Source organism: Lissotriton helveticus, chromosome 12 (assembly GCF_964261635.1).
Source record: "Lissotriton helveticus chromosome 12, aLisHel1.1, whole genome shotgun sequence".
Lineage (NCBI taxonomy): Eukaryota > Metazoa > Chordata > Amphibia > Caudata > Salamandridae > Lissotriton > Lissotriton helveticus.
This window is the reverse complement of record NC_136073.1, coordinates 768,016,074-768,040,737: the sequence shown is the minus strand read 5'-3', so window position 1 is coordinate 768,040,737 and position 24,664 is coordinate 768,016,074. Positions and strand designations below refer to the sequence as shown.

General features: G+C 45.6%; 1 protein-coding gene across 3 annotated transcripts in view; it reads left to right on the top strand.

Annotated features, from left to right (window-relative positions):
- The window catches only part of LOC144799042 (sodium/potassium-transporting ATPase subunit alpha-2), a 364,518-nt gene that overhangs the window by 106,725 nt on the left and 233,129 nt on the right, over positions 1-24,664 (top strand). The window lies entirely within an intron of this gene.

Here is a 24,664-nt window from a genome sequence, read left to right as displayed (position 1 = left end):
TGCAGCTATCAACCACATAGTTTATGGTCTTCCTGACGATCCCGGCTATGCTATGGATCGTAGTTTGTCCCCTGGGGGAAATTTGCTCCGAACGTTATATAATCGGCCGGGTCGCTTTTCCCTCACGGGCCCTACCTTGCACGCAGTGAGAGTCTGGCACGCGGCCACTAGATCCCTGGGTTGGGAGGGAAAGTTGACCCTTGCAACCCCTCTTTTCGACTCGGCTAAATTGGGTAACTTATGGACTACCAAGGGATTTGACAAGTGGGAATTGATTGGACTCAGCCACATAAAAGATGTTTGGGGGAAGGGAGAGTTGTTGACCTTTGAAGCGCTGCAGGAACGTCACCACCTCCACGCTAGGGAACACTTTCGCTATCTGCAGGTCAGACATGCCCTCCTGTCCCGTATTCCGTTGGGAGACTCCCTCCCAGATGCCTCCCCCCTCGAGGATCGTATCTTGGATGGTTACATTCCTGTTAAGACGATCTCCCTGGTCTACCGCAAACTTATTAATCACATGGATGATCCGTTACAGTCTCTCCGAGAGGCTTGGATGGCTGATGGGCTGGAAATGGATGATGAAGACTGGGTTGAGGTGGTTTCTTCCCCACAGGTCGTAGCAGTACAGATGAGGCTGCGTTTGGTACAGTTGAAAATTTTACACAGATCTTATGTGACCGGTCCTAGATTGGTGAGAATGTGGTGTACGACGAATGGTGACTGCAAGCGGGGATGTGGGGAGGTTGCTACATTTCTCCACATCCTGTGGCATTGTGATTTCATCCAGACATATTGGCGGGATATACACGATATCATGAGGTCTGTATTGAGTTATGACATAGGATTGGAGGTGCGTAGATGCCTTTTGAACATTTGGGAGCCCACAGACCTTAATCAATATCTGAAACTATGGGTCACATTAGCCTGTATGGTTGCAAAACGCAATATAGCGCAACTGTGGGGGGCCGCTCAACCGCCTAAGCTTGCGAAGTGGTCTCAGGATCTTGATTGGTGCATGTTCAGGGAGCGGGCAGTGTATGTGGCGAGGGGCTGCCCTGAGAAATGGACAAAGATATGGGGACCGTGGAACGCCTATCGGGGAGATATCTGTGTCCCTCCGAACAGGCGACCTGACTCTGAATCCCTGGATTCCCCTTGATCCCTGACTTTTTGTATTCTGTTTTGTCCTGTACTAGATTTCCCTTGCTCCTAGCACTTTGTAAAACTGTCGATTTGTCTCCAATGCAATGTGATGTTTATTTCATGTTTATTGTTAATAAAAAGAAATATAAAAAAATAAATACTTTAATAACATTAAAATAAATAAATAATAAATATAAATATAACTAATTTTTTTACGATAGCGAGAGGGTTAAATTTACTATTCCCACTCCAGTGAGTGCAACAGTAGGGAAAGCCTTGTATAGCGGAAGGTTAAAAATTACTATTCCCACTCCAGAGAGTGCAACAGTAGGGAAAGCGTTGGATAGCGTAGGGGTAAAAATTACTATTCCCACTCCAATGAGTGCAACAGTAGGGAAAGCGTTAGATAGCAGGAGGATAAAAATTACTATTCCAACTCCAGAGAGTGCAACAGTAGGGAAAGCGTTGGATAGCGTAGGGGTAAAAATTACTATTCCCACTCCAGAGAGTGCAACAGTAGGGAAAGCGTTGGATAGCGTAGGGGTAAAAATTACTATTCCCACTCCAGTGAGTGCAACAGTAAGGAAAGCTTTGGATAGCTTAGGGGTAAAAATTACTATTCCCACTCCAGAGAGTGCAACAATAGGGAAAGCGTTGGATAGCGTAGGGGTAAAAATTACTATTCCCACTCCAGTGAGTGCAACAGTAGGGAAAGAGTTGGATAGGGGAAGGGTAAAAATTACTATTCCCACTCCAGAGAGTGCAACAGTAGGAAAAGCGTTGGATAGCGTAGGGGTAAAAATTACTATTCCCACTCCAATGAGTGCAACAGTAGGGAAAGCGTTAGATAGCAGGAGGATAAAAATTACTATTCCAACTCCAGAGAGTGCAACAGTAGGGAAAGCGTTGGATAGCGTAGGGGTAAAAATTACTATTCCCACTCCAGAGAGTGCAACAGTAGGGAAAGCGTTGGATAGCGTAGGGGTAAAAATTACTATTCCCACTCCAGTGAGTGCAACAGTAAGGAAAGCTTTGGATAGCTTAGGGGTAAAAATTACTATTCCCACTCCAGAGAGTGCAACAATAGGGAAAGCGTTGGATAGCGTAGGGGTAAAAATTACTATTCCCACTCCAGTGAGTGCAACAGTAGGGAAGCGTTGGATAGCGTAGGGGTAAAAAATACTATTCCCACTCCAGTGAGTGCAACAGTAGGGAAAGAGTTGGATAGGGGAAGGGTAAAAATTACTATTCCCACTCCAGAAAGTGCAACAGTAGGGAAAGGGTTGGATAGCGAAGGGATAAAATTTACTATTCCAACTCCACTGAGTGCAACAGTAGAGAAAACGTTGGATAGCGTAGGCCTAAAATTTACTATTCCCACTCCAGTGAGTGCAACAGTAGGGAAAGCATTGGATACCAGGAAGGTAAAAATTACTATTCCCACTCCAGAGAGTGCAACAGTAGGGAAAGCGTTAGATAGCGTAGGAGTAAAAATTACTATTCCAACTCCAAAGAGTGCAACAGTAGGGTAAGCGTTGGATAGCGTAGGGGAAAAAATTACTATTCCCACTCCAGTGAGTGCAACAGTAGGGAAAGCGTTGGATAGCAGGAAGGTAAAAATTACTATTCCCACTCCAAATAGAGCAACAGTAGGGAAAGTAAATACTTCATATATAATTAAAAATACATTAAATATTAATACCAATTACAAATTATTTAAAATTAATTCCCAATTTAAGATATTATAATAATTCTTCAATTAAAAAGAATACAATTAATTTAATTACTAAAAAATAATTACCTATGAATACAAAATATTTACAAATAACAATAAATAATTATAAAAATTAAAAATAATTAACAATTAATTCAAAATAATTACCAATTTATATATTCAAATTTTTAATTAATTACAATTAAATAACTTCACACCCAATTCCCCTATAAACCCAAAACACACTACAAAAATTAAATAAATAAAATTCACAGAATTATCAATTAATCAATTAATAAAAATTAATTACCAATTATATATTAATTAAATACCAATTTAAAAATTAAGTAACAATTAATTGTAAATAAGTAGCAATAAATAATTTAACATATTTAATTTTAATTAAATTACTTCCCACCCTATTCCCCTATAAACCCACAATACGCTCCAGAAAATAAATAAATAAAATGAACATAATTATCAATTAATCAATTAAAAAAATGAATTACCAATTATAATTTATTTAATTACCAATTAAAAATTAATTAACAATTATTTTTGAATAAATACTAATAAAAAAATTACATTATTTAATTAATTATAATTAAATTGCTTCCCACCCTATTCCCCTATAAACCCACAACCTGCTCCAGAAAATAAATAAATAAAATAAACATAATTATCAATTAATCAATTAAACAAAATTAATTACCAATTATATTTTAATTAATTGCCAATTAAAAATTAATTAAGAATTAATTGTGAATAAATACCAATAAATTAAATTATTTAATTAATTATAATTAAATTGCTTCCCACCCTATTCCCCTATAAACCCACAACCTGCTCCAGAAAATAAATAAATAAAATAAACATAATTATCAATTAATCAATTAAACAAAATTAATTACCAATTATATTTTAATTAATTGCCAATTAAAAATGAATTAAGAATTAATTGTGAATAAATACCAATAAATTAAAATATTTAATTAATTATAATTAAATTACTTCCCACCCTATTCCCCTATAAACCCACAACCCGCTCCAGAATCATATTACGCAAAAATTAAATAACATAAATGTACTTACTTACTTACCTAAAATTCGATATTTTTGCTGTCTATATTCTGTCCCTCGATATTTTTGTTGTCTATATTCTGTCCATTCGATATTCTGTCCATTCTATATTTTTGATTCGATATTATTGTCATTCTATTCGATATTTTTGTAGTCTATATTTTGTCTTATCTATATTCTGTCTACTCGATATTTAAAACTGGATATTTAGCTACCTCGATATTTTTGTGGTCAATATTATGTCTGTATACCCCTGATGAGCACCTATTGTTTTTACAAATTAAGCACTGCACTGCGTCCAGGGCTCTGCATGCAGTCCCCTTCACAAGCGCCCTGTTCAAATATTTTGCTGTGTTTTGGGTTTTTTTTTGCCATTCATTGGCAGAATTTTTATAGCACCCTTATCACTGCAAGCTCGTTTTTGCCCTTCGACCTATCTAATAGTGAACAGCAAGAGATCATTGGATTTAGTTGGTAGAGCAGAACGGGTTGAGTGCCAGGGCCATGTGAGCTTCTTTTGCTCTGGCACCAGCCACAGGAGAGGCGGAAGGATATTTTAGAGGGTGGCACACTGAGGGGTCTATTATCATGTTGGGTGGATCGCCACCGCCCGCATGGCAGTGGTGATCCGCCCAACATCATCCCCCGCACGCCTCTCATTTCCCCCTGCCATATTATGATGGCGGTGGTACCGTGGCAGACGAGAAGACCGTCCTCTGCTTTTCCACCGGGTCGACGAGTCGGCCGGGTGGAAAATGGTTGAATATGGTGGCCATGTCTGCTAGAGACCGCCATCCATATTACAATGTCAGCGGGAAGCAGCCTTTCTGTGGCGGCGCTGCCGCCATGGAAAGGCATGCGGATTCCCCAGTATGTTGGGGGGTGAGGGGGGGCACATGGGGGGAACCTATGGTATCCCCTGCATTTGCATGGGTGATGTGGCAGGCACTGCTCGATGCCTGCCACGTTGTGCATGAAAATGCACAAATGCCTTTTTTGTATTGCCGCAGAATGCCGCAATGCAAAAAATTCAGGATGCGCCCGCCAATGTGGTGGGTGCATCCTAATTGCACATGCGGGACCGCCGCACACATAGCGGGCGCGCCCATTTCCCTGGGCGATGTCCGCCCGCCATTGTAATAAACCTCTGAGTGTCTAGGCCTATTCCCCTTCCTCTTGAAGCTCATTGTGTTGAGGGACTTCAGCAATGCCTGACTCCTTTACCATCACCAGCTGGTGCAGTAAACTCACCCAGGCAGTAATTCTTTTGTCAGTGTGCTCTATTGAAGAAAGCTCATTCACTGAACATAAATATTTAATCTAGAAGAAATGATAGTCTCATTAACCAGTGCCAGTCATCTCATGGCATCTGTTAACTTGTACCAGCCTCGCCCTTGTGCCTTTCTTTAGAACTTCCAAGAGACTTGATGGGTACCTGCAGAGAATAAAGTTGTCAAATTTGTTCTCTTATGAGAATTCTGGGATTCGTTTTTATGAGTTTGCACATGCGCAAAACAATATTTTCATAGATCGCTTAGGTTCAGCAAAATAGTTTGTTGCTATGAATCTTTCTTCTCTTTCCGTCACCTGGTGCTTTTAATCTTCCATCTTGGTAGGTCTCTGTCTAAGTTACCCTAAAAGATGTAATCTGGCTAGTATGCAGATTATGCGTTAGAATTTACCTCAATAAATCAGGAAAGGCAGGTACGGATTTGCTGTTTTGGAACAAGTTTTTTAACCTACATAACTTTTAAGACAAACTCCATAGCTTTCAGAAGGACATTGAAAATAGGCCGCTTCTAAGCTTTGTGGCACCCTCACTTCTGTCATTCAATCATGTGTGCTGTGTCTGTTAAGTTTTCATAGTCACACAAACCCTCACTCTTAACCAGGGCCAGACTGGGAACCAAAACCGGCGCTGGCAAACTGCTCGGCAGGCCCCCGGGGTGAAGGGGGGCCACCAAGCAGTGTGCTAGGGCCACTTTTGGCCGATTTTGTTTCAGAGTGCCAATATTGCCGGCCCCGGTAACAAAAACGGCCCCCAGGGGCCCAAAACCGCCCCACCCTGGCGGCCCACTGGGGAAACGTCCGGTGTCCGCTACAGCCAGTCTGGCCCTGCTCTTACGGTATATGTATCTCAAGCTGTACATCAGCCATGAGTTAGGGCATTCATCAAATGGCCCTAGTGCACTCATTGCATGTTGGTGGATGCTTGCACCATATGGGTTCGCACTGGGCTATAGTTGAAGCCATGGTCACTGCAAACTGTTGCTGCACAGCAAAAAACGTAGGGGCAGATTACGAGTCTGGCGGTCTTTGACTACCAGACTCGCGGTGGCACTCCTGTGGCCGCCCTATTTCGAGGCAGCCATTTGGACCGCCACCACTGTGTAGGTTGTGCCAGGGAACCACCCTTTCCTGGTGGTGGCGCAGCAGGCAGGGGTATCCAATTTGCAAGGGGGAACCCCCAGCCATTTCATGGTGGTAAAAGGTGGCGGTGGGAAAGAAAGGGGACCCTACAGGGCCCCCCTGCCCCTGCAGTCATGGGGATGCATTCAGGAGGGGCACAACACGTGCCCCCCTGTTTGCCTGCACCCCAAGTTCCAGCAGGATATGGACTTTACAGTCCATTCCGTTCTGGAACTTCTTTTGCATTCCCATTGCTTTGCCCGTTTTCAGGGCACCACCATGGGAACTGCAAAAAGAAAAGCCCACCAGACACGAGTTTCACTCGTAATCTGGCTGGTGTACCATGCACGGCTGTAGCCGTGCAGTGACGGGCGCAAAGCCGGAGTAGCACCGCCAAACTCGTACTCAGCCCCTATCTTATTACGGTCTGTGTATGGGCATGCACTGGAGTCAGGCCGTTTGCAGGGCTGCCACGTCGATCCCAGTCACTAGATCACAGTGTTTCCAACCCTGTTTTTTTCTGTTATTATGAAAAATTGACATCAGGTGTGTCAGTTGAAGTGCTTCAATGGGAGCAAACAAGACTGAGTGCATGGCATTGTCAGATGATGCCACAGAACTGATTCTTGGGCCCCAATGTAGCAACATTTTGCACCAGTGCAAAGTCTCAAAGTGACGGAAATGGGAGAAAAGAGTTAATTTGGGATTTCTTTCCAGGAAAAAAGTTGTTTTGTGGTTGAAAGTAGTTCTTCTTAGCTCTTTTTTGCATCAAGGGGGTGTCTCAGGGTAATGCCCTTGCAACCATCCATGGTTTCTGATGCAACATCCCATCAACAAACTTTTGTAGACATAACATATTGACAAAAATGTACACCTCCCTCCTTGAGTCAGGCGTAAAGTTGGGGAGAAGTTTTCTTTACCTCAGGCTTTTCTAACTTTGCGTGCGTGTAACACTACAGCACACATACAACGTTGTAAATTTTGTAAACTCTGTCTTATTATAGTATTTTGTGGTGGATGGGTATCCTTTCAATGCAAAGCCTGTGCTAGACATCATACACATACCCCTGCACGATGGTGTAGAAATGTGTTTGTGGTTCTAGTCAGCAAAAAACATGTGCAGATTACAGCAGCAGCTCCATATCTTTGTACATATGGCATATGTACATAGGGCACTATCCTGCTCTCACACTTTCACGCAATGCAGTACAGCAACTTTGGTTGTATTGTGTGAGGAAATAGTAAACTATGCCCTTGGTATCTTGGCAAAACACACAAGATGATGGACGGAATGTTGCACAATGGCAAGACATTCACCCGCAGTCACAGATCTGGGTTTAATCCATTGTTATTTTGCTCACCACGCCACCCCAGCTCAGACATGGCCATATGCAAATCAGTCTTGACCCTGTGCCTCATGGGAACAGTCCAGCCCGAACTGCCAAGCCATGTCTTTCCTGGACCGGAATCAAGCATCCTAGGACCGGTTTCTGGCTATCAGCCGTCATCAGCCAGGATAGCTTGACTCCAGTGGTGTAGTGAGCAAGGGACCCACGTCTGGGCATACCCTTCCCACATAGAGTGAACAGCAAAACACACAAGATGATGGACGGAATGTTGCACAATGACAAAACATTCACCCCCAGTCACGGATCAGGGTTTAATCCATTGTTATTTTGCTCACCAAGCCACCCCAGTTCAGACATGGCCATATGCAAATCAGTCTTGACCCTGTGCCTCCAGTCCAGGGAAGACATGACTTGGCAGTTTGGCCTGGGCTGTTCCCATGAGGCACAGGGTCAAGGCTGATTTGCATATGGCCATGTCTGAACTGGGGTAGTGTGGTGAGCAAACAAACGACGGATTTAGGCTCAGATCTCTGTACTGGGGTGAATGTATGACATTGTTCTGCATTCTGTCCATCAACTGTTGTTTTTGCACTTGGTATCTTGGCGGCATAAAGTGAGGTTACAGTCGGACTTGCTTCTTGGATCAGGATATGTACAGAGTCAGGCTATTTAAATCAATTATTGGTAAGCAACTTCAGATCTGTAGCGTTGTCCTCGCTCCTCCAAAAACGACACGAGGCAGTGTCTCATCAAAGTGCTTATTAGCATCACCTCAATCTCCAGCAGTGCTTAATTTGTGAAAAGTTAAGTGCCAGGGTCCTTCTCGGAAGGCCACTGCAGCCTGCACCACCCATACCCTGCCAGTGCTGCCAATGACAGTACCAACATAACACCTAACCTTGGCACTCCTACAAGTGTGACAATTCAGACTATTTCAGGCCACACAATGCTATAATAATGGCGTGAGAGGCTGGTATTATTCATTTTCAATGCCATTTGACTTAATAAACACAGTTGTTGTGCACATCTCAGACAGCGCCATCATGTGGTGGAGAGTCACTAGAGCCGGTACTGACAATTAAGTTCCGGTGCCAAGCACCGGAAACCACCGGCTTAAATTGAGCACTGGTCTCTAGCAGCATCAAACTGCACCTCATTCTAACCTTCCATCGTTATATACCAAAAATAGAATTTTCTGAATGTGGAGCACCCCTATGTGCATAAGGAGGCTGGGACTTACATTAACTACTGATGAGAAATAATAAAATAACTCTTAAACCTAACATTACCCAGAACGCAAAACATCCTCTTCCCTCGAAGGCTAAAATAAAATGTAACAATAACAATTTACAGCATGGAATAATTAATAAACGACGGATAAATAAGAAGTGCCGGGAACACTTTGCTATACAGATGTTACTTAATAGATTATTCTTACACACACACACTAAAATAAATCCAGAGGAACATCTAGTGTACTTTCCCAACACAGTGGTAGTCTTCCACCCACTTTGGGAGTCGCACCAATTTTTCCCCCTCTCTCCACCCCCGCTTCCAAACTCCCTGATTAATTTCAGGATTACTAAAGCTTTGTGAATTCAGAAAACTCTCTTCTCTTCCAAATTTCAATCCATACAGCTGTTGCCACTTCTCTAGATCAGTACCCTCACCCACTTCAGTGTCCACCTTTTCAACAATATGCATAATCAGCCATCTTGAATATAAATCTATCGTAACTATTATATATGTAGTACTTTCACCAACATGACCCATAAAGTCAATCGCCAAACTCTCCAAGGCTTCTGTCGAACACTGATTTTCACACGTTTGTGGGTTCAATGTCCTTAGTGTTTTATATGCTGTTGTACACTTATTACAGGGCCATCTATACCAGGCAACCCAAAAAAATGATTCACGCTTATAGTCAATAAAACCCCTAAATGGCCGTAATGCCTTATCCTTTCCCGTAAAGACTTAGGAGTAGGTAACTTGGCAATGCTCGCAGTCCCTGCCCTTACCATCAAAACAGATGTAGCCTTTATTAATTGCATCTTTGGTGAGGGATAACACCCTCTCTTCTTGAAGATAAAAACCCTGTAGAGCATGATCATATCAGTTATGCACTGCAGACATCTGAAGGGGATTTGGAGCTAGAAACCAGTGTTTTTTTTTGTTCCTGGATTCTAATTAAACCTGTCATATTATGTTGTATTGGCTATTGTCCTGTGGTCATTTCTGATATGTCAACACGCGATTTATTTATTTACTTATTTAAAAGGTTTTATATAGCGCTGGCAAGACCCGAAGGTATCAGAGCGCTTTACATGAGTATCAGACCATAGTTACAGGTTACATCGTTACAAAGGATACACAGTTATTAGAGCATAGCTACATAGTTACACGTTAGGTCGAGACAAGCAATAAGGACAATGTGCGTAAGGGAAAAAGCAGGCAAGGGGAGGGATTAATTGGAGAGGGGGTTGGAGCAGGGGAAGCAGACAGCGAATGAAGTAGGGAAAGAGGAGGAGGAGGGTGAGAGACACAGCATGAACGAAGAGGGGTAGGGTGACGGGGGCACAAACCGGTAGACGAGTAATAGCTGCGTCCAAAGTCCAGTAAGCTGTGATCCCAGCCAAAGTGGTATCATTCCCCCAACTCCCTTGCGAGAGGCTCCCTTTACGCAGTGGACTCTCTCAGAGGGGTCTCTGAGACTCCAAGGCCTACCTACTGGATCCTTCCCCAAAAAGATAACTAAAGATACTGGTGCTCTTGAATGCCAGGCACAAATGTTAGCCATTTATGAATCAATTTTTTTTAATGGGGTGTGGGACCTGCTGTGGCATGCCCACAGACATGTAGGTGTTGTGAGGGTTAATTCTGTGAAGGGAGTTTGTTTTAATCTAATGAGTATGCCAAATAGATTGGACCCACTCTACAAAGGTTGCCAGGGAACCGGTTGATGCCCACTTTGAGAATTCAAACAAGGTTTGGAGGGGGAATACTGAGTGGAGGAGAGGGGTGGAGTGTAAGTGGGAGGCAGCCAAGAAAACTTTGGTACCATCATGCTACGCACACTTTGTAATTTCCTTCATTCAAAACAGTCCAAGGACGTTCAGCTGGGGTATCTTCTGCATACTAATCAGGCCATATGAAATGAATATGTTATAATATTATTAGAGGAGAATCAGACTTTAGGCCTACTTGATGGTGTGTGTTTGTGGTTAGAGTTTTGTTGACATTATCCAATGGGCATGTAGAAGTAAATTGGTTGTACTGATGGACCTTTTTCTCAGAACTGAGACTGAAATCCCAAATTCAACAACATTTCATTGGCAGTGAAGCAGATTTTGCCCCACAATAACGACAGAGAGGAATGAGCTTACAAACCATACTGGTTTTATTACCAAATTAGTAAACTTAAAATCACAAATCAAATCAATGAAAAATAAACCGAAATTGAACAGAATACAGCATACATGGCTATAATCCAAGTGTGGAGAAGTGTGGCTCACTGGTTAGAGGAGGCAGACCCTGAAGCAGAGGTCAGACCCGGGATCAGGGTTCAATTCCCGACGCGGCAGGGTCTTGAGCCCAAAATGTCCACGGACTCGATAATTCTCACTTTGGTGCCTACTTGAATCACAGGTTCACACTCTGAATCACAGGTTCACACTCTGCAACTCTGGGCAATAGATTGTTTAATCTCCACTACGGCCCCCTGCGGCGGGATGCCTGGCTTTCACCTTGGGGATGCCCAGTAGGGGTTATCTCACAGGGAAAAAGCCAAGACGGGTTCCCAAAGCGCTTTGAGACCTTGCGGTGATAAGGTGATATATAAGAAACTTTGAATCGAATACTTGGTGTGGTCTTCCTTCTCAAGGATAATACAGTGCCAACTTCTTCCGCCATTTTGACTCACGAAGGAGTATTCACCTCATCAGTTTGGCATCCTGTACATGTACTGAAATCACTGTCCAACTTAGTTAAGTGCTACCTTACTACTTTCAAAGTATTATCAAAACAATAACATTTCTAGAGGAGCACACAGTGGCTCTGGTGCCTGAAACAGAAAAAGTGTTATGTACAGCAAGCTAAAAATGTAGTGTTTATTTCAACCATGAAGCAGGGCACCTAGTCCTGTCCATGATAATGTTAAGATGGAAGTTAAATTAATCAAGAACGTGTAATTCATCCACTTTACTAGATCTGAATTTATAACACACCGGGAAAAACATTACCTGAAAAAAATCAAAGTTATGTGTAAATCATGTGTAAATCATGCGAGCAGTGGTTATGCGGATTACAAATTAGCATATCATTATGCACAAATAACTGATGGTGACACTGTGACATCAGTTGATGTTAGTGAATGAGCAGAGTACTCACGTGGAGACAATAGGAATGGCTTGGATTTCCACTCCTGACTAAAACATTTAAAAAGTCTACTGCACTGAAAAAAAAACACAATTGTTTTTTCTGGTAATTACATCTGCGAGGAACATAATTCAAAGTATGATAATTCAGTGTACTTTAAAGATGTAAAATAGCCCCTCACGAATAGCAATGCAAGCTCTTCATAGGAGGCATAATAAATAATACACCAAACAACCACTAGTATGGAGCTAAGAGGGAAATACTTCTAAAGTTGAGCTGGAGCCCACTCTATGTGTAAATTGAAGAGTTGTAAGCAATAGGTCTTGCTTATAGACCCCAAAAATATTCCATTAGTTTGATGACAGTATGGTAGGCATGCATATTTATATGTATAAACAATGAGAGAGAGTGTCCCAGGGAGGGAAAACGTCCCTGTGATATAGAAAAAATGAAAGAGAGATTAAAAAGGAAACGTTTTTCCTTTTTTAGGAAACCCCTCACTCACAAACCTGGTTGGTGACATGCTTCATCATCAGGGTCCACCCAAGCGGCCGAGTGCCATTTGGGTGTGCTTCAACGCCTGAACTACAGCGGAGCTAGTTGTTTTTTTTGTGAAAGACAGTGTGTGTGAGTGAATTTTAAAAATATCTTTGTTGTACTCCCTAAAATTTTAATTGGAGCAACAAGATAAGGTTAAAAACAAGTGTGATACTTTTTTGGGCTTAATTGACCAAGGAAGTATCGGTGAATTAAGTGATAGTGATGGTCAACATGTTTCAACCTATGTGTGTTAGTGTTAGGTTTTCGTCAGGACCAAGATCTGAAACCGGGAGGTCTGCACACGCTAAGGTGCATCCGTCACCTGGTTCCACTACTAGACAAACCGTGTACTTACGGTAAGGCTACTCTACAGCCTTCTGTGTAGGAGTATTCCTTATGGGAAATTAATGCGGGGCTTGCCCCATGGATGCCGTGGGGGTGGCTGGCTTACAGATGCATTGTTCTGAAGCCTTTAGCACCAATCTTCAAACCTACTGGTGTTGCCCACGGGACGCCTCAGCTTCATGTGTTCCAACATCGCAAGCATAACCGCGCTTGCTTAACACGCATATGCGAGGTTAAGGCATATGCGCAATCTAGTTGCTGGCTGGCTGGCGGAAGCAGGAAGAGGAAGGATCGGGAGAGGATGCGACGCAGCGAGGTAAGTGGGGTGTGGGGACTGATTTTAGGCTCAGGGAGGGGGGCCGGGGTCGGAGTAGTTTTTAGAGTGCTGAGGTTTAGGGCTAAGGGCAGGGGACAGTAAAGTGTCAGTTTCCAGCCTGAGGGGGCTGCTGGGATGGGTCAGGGGGGAGGTGGGCATTGGCTTTAGGTAATGGGGGCTAGTTTTAGGGCTCAGTGAGGGGGGCTAGGGTCAGAGTAGTTTTTGGGGGCTAGATGGTCTGTTTTTTTAGGAGAAGGATAGGGGGTCGGGTAGTTGATAGGGCTAGAGCAAATAGAATAGACTGCAGGAGGGCCAAATTGTAGGGCTCAGGGCAGAGAGGCAGGAGTGTGATCTTTACTACACATGTCCCTTTACCAATCATGTCGAAATGGCGTGGTGAAGGCATTCGTGGTAAAGACGCGGTCGTGGTTAAGACCACGTGGTTCAGGCATGCTTTGTTGAGGCATGCGTTGTTTCATCACACAACTGTGACTGGGTGGGACTGTCTGCTAGGGACTTGGAATCCATATGCTGTTTTAGTGGGTGGGTTTATGGCATATATACCCCAGTGGCAGTTGCCACTGGGTAGTTATAGTTAGGATTGTGTTCCATAGGAAATGCATTTTTTGCACTGCTAATAACTTTGGTGTCGTTTGACGAATCTCCATGAAACTTTTTTTTTAAAAGTGCTATTTTTTGCGAGAGTTTCTCCTTGGAAAGTTTCGAGGTGATCCATTAAGCGCGGGTGGACGAGAAATAGGGGAGGTGCCAAAGCTATAAATCCACATGCATTTTCCTTAGACTTCTTTATGCAGCGCTAATGCAAAAACTGTGAAACAGAATTACACCAAATTTGGAAGAAAGCTAAACTTGGCCGACAGATTGTGCTTTTTGTGATTTGGCGTAAATTTGTTCAGTAGTTTATTGAGAACTTCTGGTAAAAAATATTTTTATATCTGGACCGTTTGGGCCGAGCTACTCTCACGAGGGTCCCTCAAACCCAATTTAAAAAAAAGGGCTCTTCGCTTCGATCGCCCTAAATAAAGCTATCACAGGACTCACGGACTTAGTCCCTTGTCTTGAGTTTTGTTTGAAAAAATAATACAGTGGGGCAGGGGAGGGCTACCTTGCCCCATAGGCCCTGTGAGGGTGGGCGGGGGGGGGGAAATCACTTTAAAAAAAAGTTGCATTCCCAGGGATTCCAGTGTGTTCGCAACTTAAAATATAAATTATGAAACGGCAGTCGACCTACTTTTTTAAGGGAAGGGGGGCATGCAACCACCCTACCCAAGCCACAGATGATCCCCGTGGACCATATCCCCCAGGGCAAATTATTGATTAAAGGGGAGGGGGCATGTGGCCCTTTTCACCATGCGACAAATGAGCCCTGAGTCCAGCCCGAACTGCCAAGCCATGTCTTCCCAGGACCGGAAACAAGCATCCAGGGACCGGTTTCGGATTCATAATCCTCATCAGCCAGGCTATCTTGAATCCAGTGGCCAAGTGAGCAAGGGACTCACGTCTGAGCATACCCTGCCACACATAGGGCGAACAAAGCGATACAAAAGGGGATGATGGACGGAGCGTTTGAGCAAATCAAACACTCACCCCCAGTCAACTGATCTGGGTTTAATCCATCACCATTCTTTAGCCCACTCAGCCACCCCAGTTCAGACATGGCCATATGCAAATCAGTCTGACCCTGTGCCTCATGGGAACAGTCCAGCCCGAACTGCCAAGCCATGTCTTCCCTGGACCGGAAACAAGCATCCAGGGACCGGTTTCGGATTCATAATCCTCATCAGCCAGGCTATCTTGAATCCAGTGGCCAAGTGAGCAAGGGACTCACGTCTGAGCATACCCTGCCACACATAGGGCGAACAAAGCGATACAAAAGGGGATGATGGACGGAGCGTTTGAGCAAATCAAACACTCACCCCCAGTCAACTGATCTGGGTTTAATCCATCACCATTCTTTAGCCCACTCAGCCACCCCAGTTCAGACATGGCCATATGCAAATCAGTCTGACCCTGTGCCTCATGGGAACAGTCCAGCCCGAACTGCCAAGCCATGTCTTCCCTGGACCGGAAACAAGCATCCTGGGACCGGTTTCGGATTCATAATCCTCATCAGCCAGGCTATCTTGAATCCAGTGGCCAAGTGAGCAAGGGACTCACGTCTGATGGACGGAGCGTTTGTGCAAATCAAACACTCACCCCTAGTCAACTGATCTGGGTTTAATCCATCACCATTCTTTAGCCCACTCAGCCACCCCAGTTTCGCGTTCGGCAGACCAGTTATTTACAGGATACTAGGCTGCCATTTGGGGTGCCTCTAGCAAGGGTGTACCAAATTGCCCATAGAAGTATCAGATCTAGCCCAACAGCCAAAGAAATGTTGGAACATATAGTTTGACTAGAAACTCAAACTCCTTGTACAGCTCTGACTACAAGCTGGTTAGCTAGGCAGTCTGTCCCTTTGGTTGACCATCTCTCTAAACTACTTTTTTAAAAACTTTTGTTTGAGACATTTTCACACATTGTGAATTTGCCTTTGGTCTGCCTTTTGAATACCAATGATCTTTGTTAGTGAATTTTAGGATCAACATTTTATTTGTGCTGGTCTGAGCATATACAAAAAGAATGTTTCAGTTGATCTCACCAGTCTTTTTTTTCAGTTACCTGATTTTAGAATCCTGTATACTTCATTTTGTATACCTTGTCCTTGTAATCCAGGAGAATATTTCTCATGTTCCCCAGTTCCATGCACGCGTATCTCACCCAGTTCAGGTTTTTTTCTTTGCTTTCTGGAATTTAAAGTCCTGTCTGTCCAATTACTAAATTAGGGCTACAAGCACCAGAATGCAAAGGAAAAAGACCAGGACTGGATTAGCCACTCAAGAATGAACCGGGGAAACTTTTAACTCTAGAAGAGATGAGACAGGGCGTTGAAATATTGATTTAAGGTCAGATTGGTAAAGACTCCAAGTCTTTCTTCTACTTTATTCAGTTTTTAACTTGAAAAAATGTTAAATGTTTGCTTACATTGTTTATCCAAAGGACACATCAAAGCAAACAAAGTAAATAATATTCTCCAATGTATTTTGGACACCTATTCAAAGTGATTTTTTTGATCAAACTCTTCTTGTGACACACCTTCTCTCCACCATGTTTTGTTGCCCATCCCTAGGAAATACTGGTAGGGTTGGGGTCAAAAAGATCTTGTGACTCAGAGGAACCCAACCTGGCTACCTTTCAAAGAAAGAAGGGAAATTGTTGATTTCAATATAACCCATTCCAAAATGGGTTGGGTATTGTTGAATAAAGATGTAAAGTAAAATATGGTAAATCGAGTTCCTCTTAGAAATCAATGATGTCTGCTTCTTTAATTTGTAACGCGGTAGAGCAGAAAGAATCCTGGACCACGATCACCCTCTCCCAACACTCACTCTGACGTCCCTTAGGCAGTGATTTCATTTAAAAATTAAGTTGTATTATGGGGTTCTGAAAAGATGGCTCATAGCAGAATTAGTAGTGTGCCATATACTGGAGGATTCCAGACTGCCTGCAAACATGCCACACTGTATTTTCGCTGGAGCAAACTTCTTGGACTTGTGCTTTTGAGAGCTTCACTGCATACTTCCTTCTCCTTTTCCCTACTTTCCTGTGGAATATGCAAGAGCATTACAACAAAAGTCTGTGACATATGTTATCTACCACAGAAGATAACAAGCATTGGCAAATGTAATAGGCCTGGCCTTGGCAAGCATGCAAATGTTGTCAAACGTAAGCAGTATTGCAAGTAAGATTTGGAAAGCATGTACAAAAATATAAAAAACGAAGGAGTAGCCCAGCGTCATGACCCATCAGCCCTGGCATCGAATAGCACCCCTACTCAGGAAGCTTGGCACATTTAATCAGGCAAAATGCTATCCCTCAGTGCAAGATAGCCAATGGATGGAGTGGGCATACCCACTGCCCCATAATGTATATTGTCGTGAGCAGAAGCAAAATGTGGATAACACACAAACAAGCAAATGGATGACGACTGCTAACCAGACCTCCCAGGCATATATACATGTATTTTTTTTAGGTTTTTCTATTGCCAAAACTTATGACTTTGCAAGCCAGCAAAAGATGTTTCTAGGTCCACTAACTGCGAATTGTCCGATTCGTTCACTTAGCACGGTTCTCACACATTGCACAAACTGTAAGAAACTCCTGACATTTCTCTGGTTTGTCTGTAAAGCAGATATGGGTATTTTTGTAGCTTTGTTTTACTCTGCAGGAGAATTATAAAGGTGTGGCCCTCTATGGATAGTCAAAGGGTATACCTTTCCAATGCTTTTTTTTTGTTTTGCAGTTTTATATAGCGCAAAGTTTACCAGAAGTTAGTGGGGCATCGTACATGAGCGCCACTTCACCAGTTACCTAGTTACATTACATAAGGACACATGCATTTTTGTTTTTTTTAAGGCCCGGGGAGATTACATGATTTGACCAGGATCACACGATGTTGAGCCCGCGCCAAGACTCCATCCTGATTCCCAAATTCCAAAGTTGGCATCTCTGACAGCTATATGTTCACTTTCCGTTGTTGATATGAAAATAGCATTGACATATACCCTCTTTTTAGGTTCAAAGAATCCACAATGCCAAGGAAAATAAGTAAGTAAAGGTCTATCAGCCTGATTCATGAAGCGAAATAGCGCCCGCAATCGCAGCGAAAATGCAATTGCGGGTGCAATTTACGTAATTGGCATTCAAGAAAAAAATAGCGAATTCGCTAACACATAATAGCGAATACGCTAACACATAATAGCGATTACGCTATAATAGTCGCGGATTCCCGGTAGTCGAGCATTAGCGATACGGAAAAAGCGACCAACCACGGAATCTGCGAAATAAATAGCGAAACGCAATATATTCTCAATCGGCATTCATGAAAAATCTACAATTGCGAAAAACCCCAAAATCGCAGTTTGCGCGGCGCAAATTAAGGACAACTCAAAGCAGGTGGTAACCATAAAAGCCATGAATAAGTAAAATTTGAAAAACCGTTGGCCAATCACCAACAGGTTCAGGCCTGACCAATCACACATAAGGACATTCAGCAGCAGCATTAGGCGTTCCACAATGCCAGGAATGTACATGGTGGTGAGGCGGCGAAGGCTACAGCGAGCAGCACGGAGGAGACGCATGAGGCAGGAAAGGATTTACCGCCAGCGGGTCACCTTGCTGGGCCAAACCAGAGAACAGATATTTGCTAAATACAGGCTGAATGGGGAAATGATCATCTGGCTGATACATGAACTTGAACCCCTCATGCAGCACCCAACAAGGCGAAACAATTCGGTGCCTACACATGTGCAGGTATTGTGTAGCCTGCACCTCCTGGCCTCCGGGAGTTTCCAGGGCATAGTAGCGGCTGCTGGGGGGATATCCCAGCCCACCATGTCACGCTGCCTCCACACTTTCGTTGACGCCATGCTCACCCAGCTCCACCGTCACATCACATTTCCCACGAGCCAACAGGAATTGGACTTGACAAAACTACAATTTTACAATGTAGCCCATTTTCCCCATGTCCTCGGCTGCATAGACTGTACCCACGTCGCCATCTGCCCACCAGCTGCCACGGAGTATATGTTCCGCAACAGAAAGTCCTACCACTCCCTCAACATACAGACGGTCTGCAATGCCAAGACCATCATCACTGACATTGTCGCCCAGTACCCAGGGAGTACCCATGACTCCTTTATCTTCAGGCACAGCCGACTCCACACACGACTGCTCAGGGGAGAGTTTGGGGAAGGACACCTACTTGGTAAGTACACTTTGTCGACAATGTCACATTGCTATGAAGTAACTGCGCTGCACAGGTAATCAACATCTGCTCCTCTCATTCAGGTGACAGTGGCTACGCCCTACGGGAATACCTCCTGACCCCTTACCTCAACCCTGCCACACCTCAGCAACGGCGCTACAATGTTGCGCACATCCGGACAAGGAACTGTATAGAAAGGACATTTGGCCTGCTCAAGAGCAGGTTCCGTATACTGCACAAGACAGGTGGGGCATGTATTACAGTCCTGCTGTGTGCTGCCGCATTGTGGCTGTCTGTGCAATGCTTCATAACATTGCAACCAAGCGCCGGATACCTGTTGACATCTCAGGCAGTGAATCAGAAGGGGACGACCGGCCACCAGCACATGCGCACCATGCACGCGGGGAGAACCCAGCTGAAGGCCACAGACGTCGCAACCACATCACAGAGAACAATTTCTAGCCCACCCTCTTCCCTCACCCCACAAATCACAATTGCATGCAAAATGTAATGATTACACAACGCTAATGTGTGCTGCAAAATAAATATATTTGTTTCATTCACAAAAAATGTAATCAGTACAACTATTTACTACTAACAGTATTCCTTCATACTGCAGTGTCAAAGGACAGGGCAGGCTTATAGTCAGCCTGTGCCAGTGATTGTCTGAAAGAGTCAATTGCGCCTCCTGCGCGTTATGCCCAAGCGCCTCTGAGGCTCTTCCTCTTCCGGGGCACCTGTACCTGGCGTTGCCCTGGTGCTGCGCCTAAGTGGCGGGACTAGTGTGGCAGATTGGCTGCTGATGCTGGATGCCCCCTCACTGACATCGTCACCCCCTACAGTGGCAGGTAGAGCAGGAGGGTGTAGTGCCGTAACCGCCGTGGTGAGGTGCTCCAGGACCCTGGTGATGTCCTCACAGCACTGTACAAGTTGGTGCTGCTGTGTTAGTGACCGCCGCGACAACTGTGAAGTGGCATTTGCAGCCACATAATTGGACCTGCTGTAGGAGGCCAGCCGGCTCATGAGCTGGTGGTGGCGCCGGCTTGCTGCACTGCGCTGCTTAATCATCGCAGCAGTGTTGGCCTCCATGGCTGCAGTCATGCGGCCCATGGCCGCCGTCATGCGGTCCATGCGGTCTCCCACTCCGGCCACATTGCGCCCAATCTTGTGTAGCTGGAGCTGAATGGCACCTTGCTGCTGTGACTGGCGCTGATGAATCCTCAACATGCGTCTTTCAACACTCAAACAGGCATGTCTCTGTCCATTGCCCCTCCTGCTGATTGCAGCAGTGGTGTGATGGCGAGACCTCCCACGACTGCTCTGCTGGCCTGTCACTGTGGCTGGCCGCTGTGTTGGCGCTGTCGCAGGCCCAGATGTTGTAGCACCAGCTGCAGGTGGTGTCACAGCAGGCGTTGCTGGTGCGGCAGGGACTGGAGGCACATTAGTGGCGTGCCTGGCTTTGGCTGTGGGTGATCCGCCAGATGCAGGGGGCACAACGGTGGGGGTCCTGGCTTTGGCTGTGGGTGGTCCGCCAGATGCAGGGGCCACAACGGTGGGGGGCCTGGCTTTGGCTGTGGGTGGTCCGCCAGATGCAGGGGCCACAACGGTGGGGGGCCTGGCTTTGGCTGTGGGTGGTCCGCCAGATGCAGGGGCCACAACGGTGGGGGGCCTGGCTGCTGGTGTTGTTGCAGCGGCTGGGGCTGGTGCCTGGGTTTGCGGTGGAAAATCCTCCTCCTGGGCCTCCTCATCTATTTGCAGCCTTTCACTGTTGCTGCTTTCTGCGCCACCTGTGAGGGTAAGTGGATACTCATTAGTTGCATGTGACTGTCAGACGTGCTGATGTTACATGCATGCTGGGTGACATTCCCTGGATGGCTGTGGATTTGCGTACTTTGGAACCTGTCTGGCTGCATTGTGGTACTACTACATTGTGGACAAACTACATCTCCCACAATGCTTCAGGGCATTTCCTGATGCGCAACAAAGGCATGACTAAGGGACATTATGTGAGCCTATTTGGTCAGGGACGGTCATGGGGGACAGGGTCGCAGTCGCATGCCACTTACCTTGGGTGTCTTGGGTGGGGCGGGAGGAGTCCAGGAGTGTGACGCCAACGCACGCCTCCCTCTCAAGGGTGTTCTCCACCTGGTCCTCCAAGGGTGTGTTGGGAGGGACTGTAGGTCCGCCACCTCCAGTGCCCGATGACTCTCCAAGGCGCTCCGCCACCCTCTCCTTGGCACGACCTCGGAGGTCATACCTTCGTTTCTTGAGCTCCTCCAGTGACCTATCGGCCACACCCACGGAGTTCACACTGGAGGCTATTCCCAGCCAGATCCTCCTTTTGTCTTGCTCCGGGACCTTCCTGGAGTCTTTCCCAAAGAGTTTGTCGTGGTTGGCCACCACCCCTTCTATCAAATTTTCGAGCTCCTGCTCAGAAAACTTTAGCTTCCTCTTCCGCCCTGTGCTGTTGCTGGGGCCAGGAACAGGTTCCTCTGACATGGCAGCAGAGTAGTAGCAATTTCGCAATCACCAGAATAGCTGCTGCTTTCCAACTTGCTCCCTCGAGGTCTGCCTCCCTGTGGTGAATGGGGGTGGGAACTGCCTGCTTCCTGGTTGTGATGTCATCACTGAGCTCGAAAAGCGACTTCCCGTTTTCCCGATCGCGCGAGATTGCGATTCGCATTCCCGATCGCACGAGATTGCGATTCGCATTCCCGACGCAGGTAGCCGGAAATAGCGATTATTCTGCGATTATGGTTAGTCGCTAACGGATTTTGCGCCCGCGTGCGAGTCGCTTTTTTTTTCCGGTAATCTTCATGAATTCTGATTTGCGAGTTCTCAATAGCGGTTCGCATTTTATCGCTATTTGAGACTCGCAAATCCCGTTTTTCATGAATCAGGCTGTTAGTCTCTTCCCCAGGCTAAGACTGACATTTCAACACGGTTTGCTTGTAGAGAAGGTAAAGTGGCGGTAGGGTAAAGGTAACGCGCCACTCGCCCCCTAAATGATTACCCTCCCTCTGCTGTAATGCTCAAGAAAAAGAGAATAGAGACATTGTTGTGGTTGCCCATGGTGTAACCTTTTTATTTACAGCAACACATAAAGATACTCAAGAACCAAGTTGAGTAAGAGAGAGAGAGAGATATTCTTGCATTCTTCTAGCAAACAGTCTTTTATATGTATGAACAGCAATAAGGCACATGGAGAGACAATTTCAACAAAATATTTCACAGTTTTAGGAACGTCCAGTCCACATTGTCGAGCAATACGCTGTGCGCATTGTGCAGGAAGACCCCAACGTGCAACAGCCCCCTGGTTCCACCCAGGGCACTCCTGCACAGACCCTGCACCCTTCAACAAAGCCTTGCCAGGAAGAACATTGGGACCAATTTCCACATCCCCCCCACCCCAGAGGAGTCCCCAAACATCTAATCCAGGCATTGCTTACCGCACTGGTCCAACGGTGTACCTGAGCAGGGGCATCATCTCCAAAGTTCCAGACCAGACATCGCGGGGTAGGGAAGGATAGTCCATGACCACTAGCAGGTCAGTCCACTCCCCTGCCTTGCCGGTGTCCCTGGCGCGGTCAGTCGAGTCCAGTTTCAGAATCATAAATTCTTGTGTATCCCCCTTTATTATCTGCCAGGGGCCTGCCACAGTGTGAGGAGCTTACTGGTGCTGTACCCCTCCCCCGCAAGACACTTGCTGAGTTCTGCAATAGCTCCCAGAATAGCCTGGCTGAAAAGCTCTTGGCCCTTGATGGACAAATGAACATCATTGTGGTGGAACAGCTCTGATCTGCTAAACTGGAGCAAATTGTGTCAGACCGTGCCCATAGTGGAACCTGCCAAAATCCTTTATACCGAATGGTTCAGTTTTTTCACGGACTCATTCATAGCCCTAACCGCTGCTCCCGCAGCCCAGACTGACCGTGGAATCACCTCAGATCATAATATGGAAGTTACCTGGAAATGATTCCTTATCCTTGACATGATGGAGAACAAGGTTTCTCTCACTCCCCGCCTACCCAATGGGACCATATCATTCCCCCTGCATGAATGACCAGGATGACTGTTGTGGGTAAGCAACCCCCCTCCAAGATCTGCAGGAGGTGACCAAGGAGGTCCTGCAGTTAAAGCCCTCCAATACCCGCCCCGTGATGCATGAATCCTGCATCCAGCTGGGACTACTCAAGGCAGGATCCATGAAATTGTTGCGCTGCTCTGCAAATAAAGGAATGTCCACACCAACACACGTGTACCAGGCCACGCCCATCAACTGTGAAAAGAGAGAACTGCTGGTGTTATATATTGCTAGCGGACCTTGGCCACCAATCCCTGCTAGACCAAATGCGGCCACACGTATCGCTCAAAACATGCTGACCGTCATCTGCTCACCCTTTTAACGGCCTGTGCCGGTAAGCCCAACTCTGCCACGGGGGAGGCTGCACCAATGTGAAATGAATACGAGCTAAACTGAGACGACTCCTTGCCCAAAAGGGACATAAACTGCCTGCACACCACAGTAAACTGAAAGCAGGTCATTGGTATGCCATTGCGGTGCACCAACAGCCTTGTGCATCTGCACCTGGGGTGCGATTGCAGGAAATCCTGTGCCAAGACCATTAGGCAGAAAGGGGTACCCGGTGCGGCGTGGAGGCTCACCCAACCCTCTTTCCTAAGCTGATCTGTCTTTGACCTTCTGACCCTCAGGTGAAGAGTGTCCCTCTCTATGATTATATCTGACATATCAAAACTGCCACCCACCCTGTTTTGGAGGAAGCCACAAACTCAGAAATCTGGAAGGCCCCAAAGAAAGCATGTGAGTATGTGAGATTGAACAACTTCACTTCATACTGAGACGGGCAAATCTGATGCAGTACACCCACTATCTGTGCCAGCCAAGTTGCATCAATAGGTCTCCTGCCATCTTTCACTGGAGGAACCATGTGCTCCCACCCTCTAAAGGCCTTTCACCCCCTGACACCATTGGTAGGATCGATTGTTCCTGCTAATCCTGCGACGAAGGCAAATGCCGAGAACTGCCTTCGGACTAGTGACAACAATTTACCCCCATCTTTCTGTCTGTCCAAAAAAAAAATACTCGCTGTTGGGGTGAGTCTTTCCCCTGCATTGGATGCGCCACAGGATGAATCATAAGCCCGCCATACCACCTTGTACATACCTTTAGTCGTGGTTGAAAAAGACGGTGCAATCAACTCTGTGGCAATGGGGCACCAAGCCTCCATAACTGCCCTGGAAAATCCGACATCACTTCATCTGCTTGCGGCCACCGCATTCTGAACTCTGCCAACTTAGATCGAGACAAAGCATCAGCAATTGCATTAGCCAGCCCTGCCACATGCTTGGCAGAAAAATGTAAATTATCTGCGAGACGACATTGAATGATGGCCTGAAGCAGACAACGGGGCATCTAGAGCTCTGATTATTGATTGCCATAACCACTGACATCCTATCTCACCAAAATGGTATTCTGCTATTGGCTAAGGTGGCACCCCATATATGTAAGGCAACAATGATAGGAAACAGCTCCAGGAGACAAC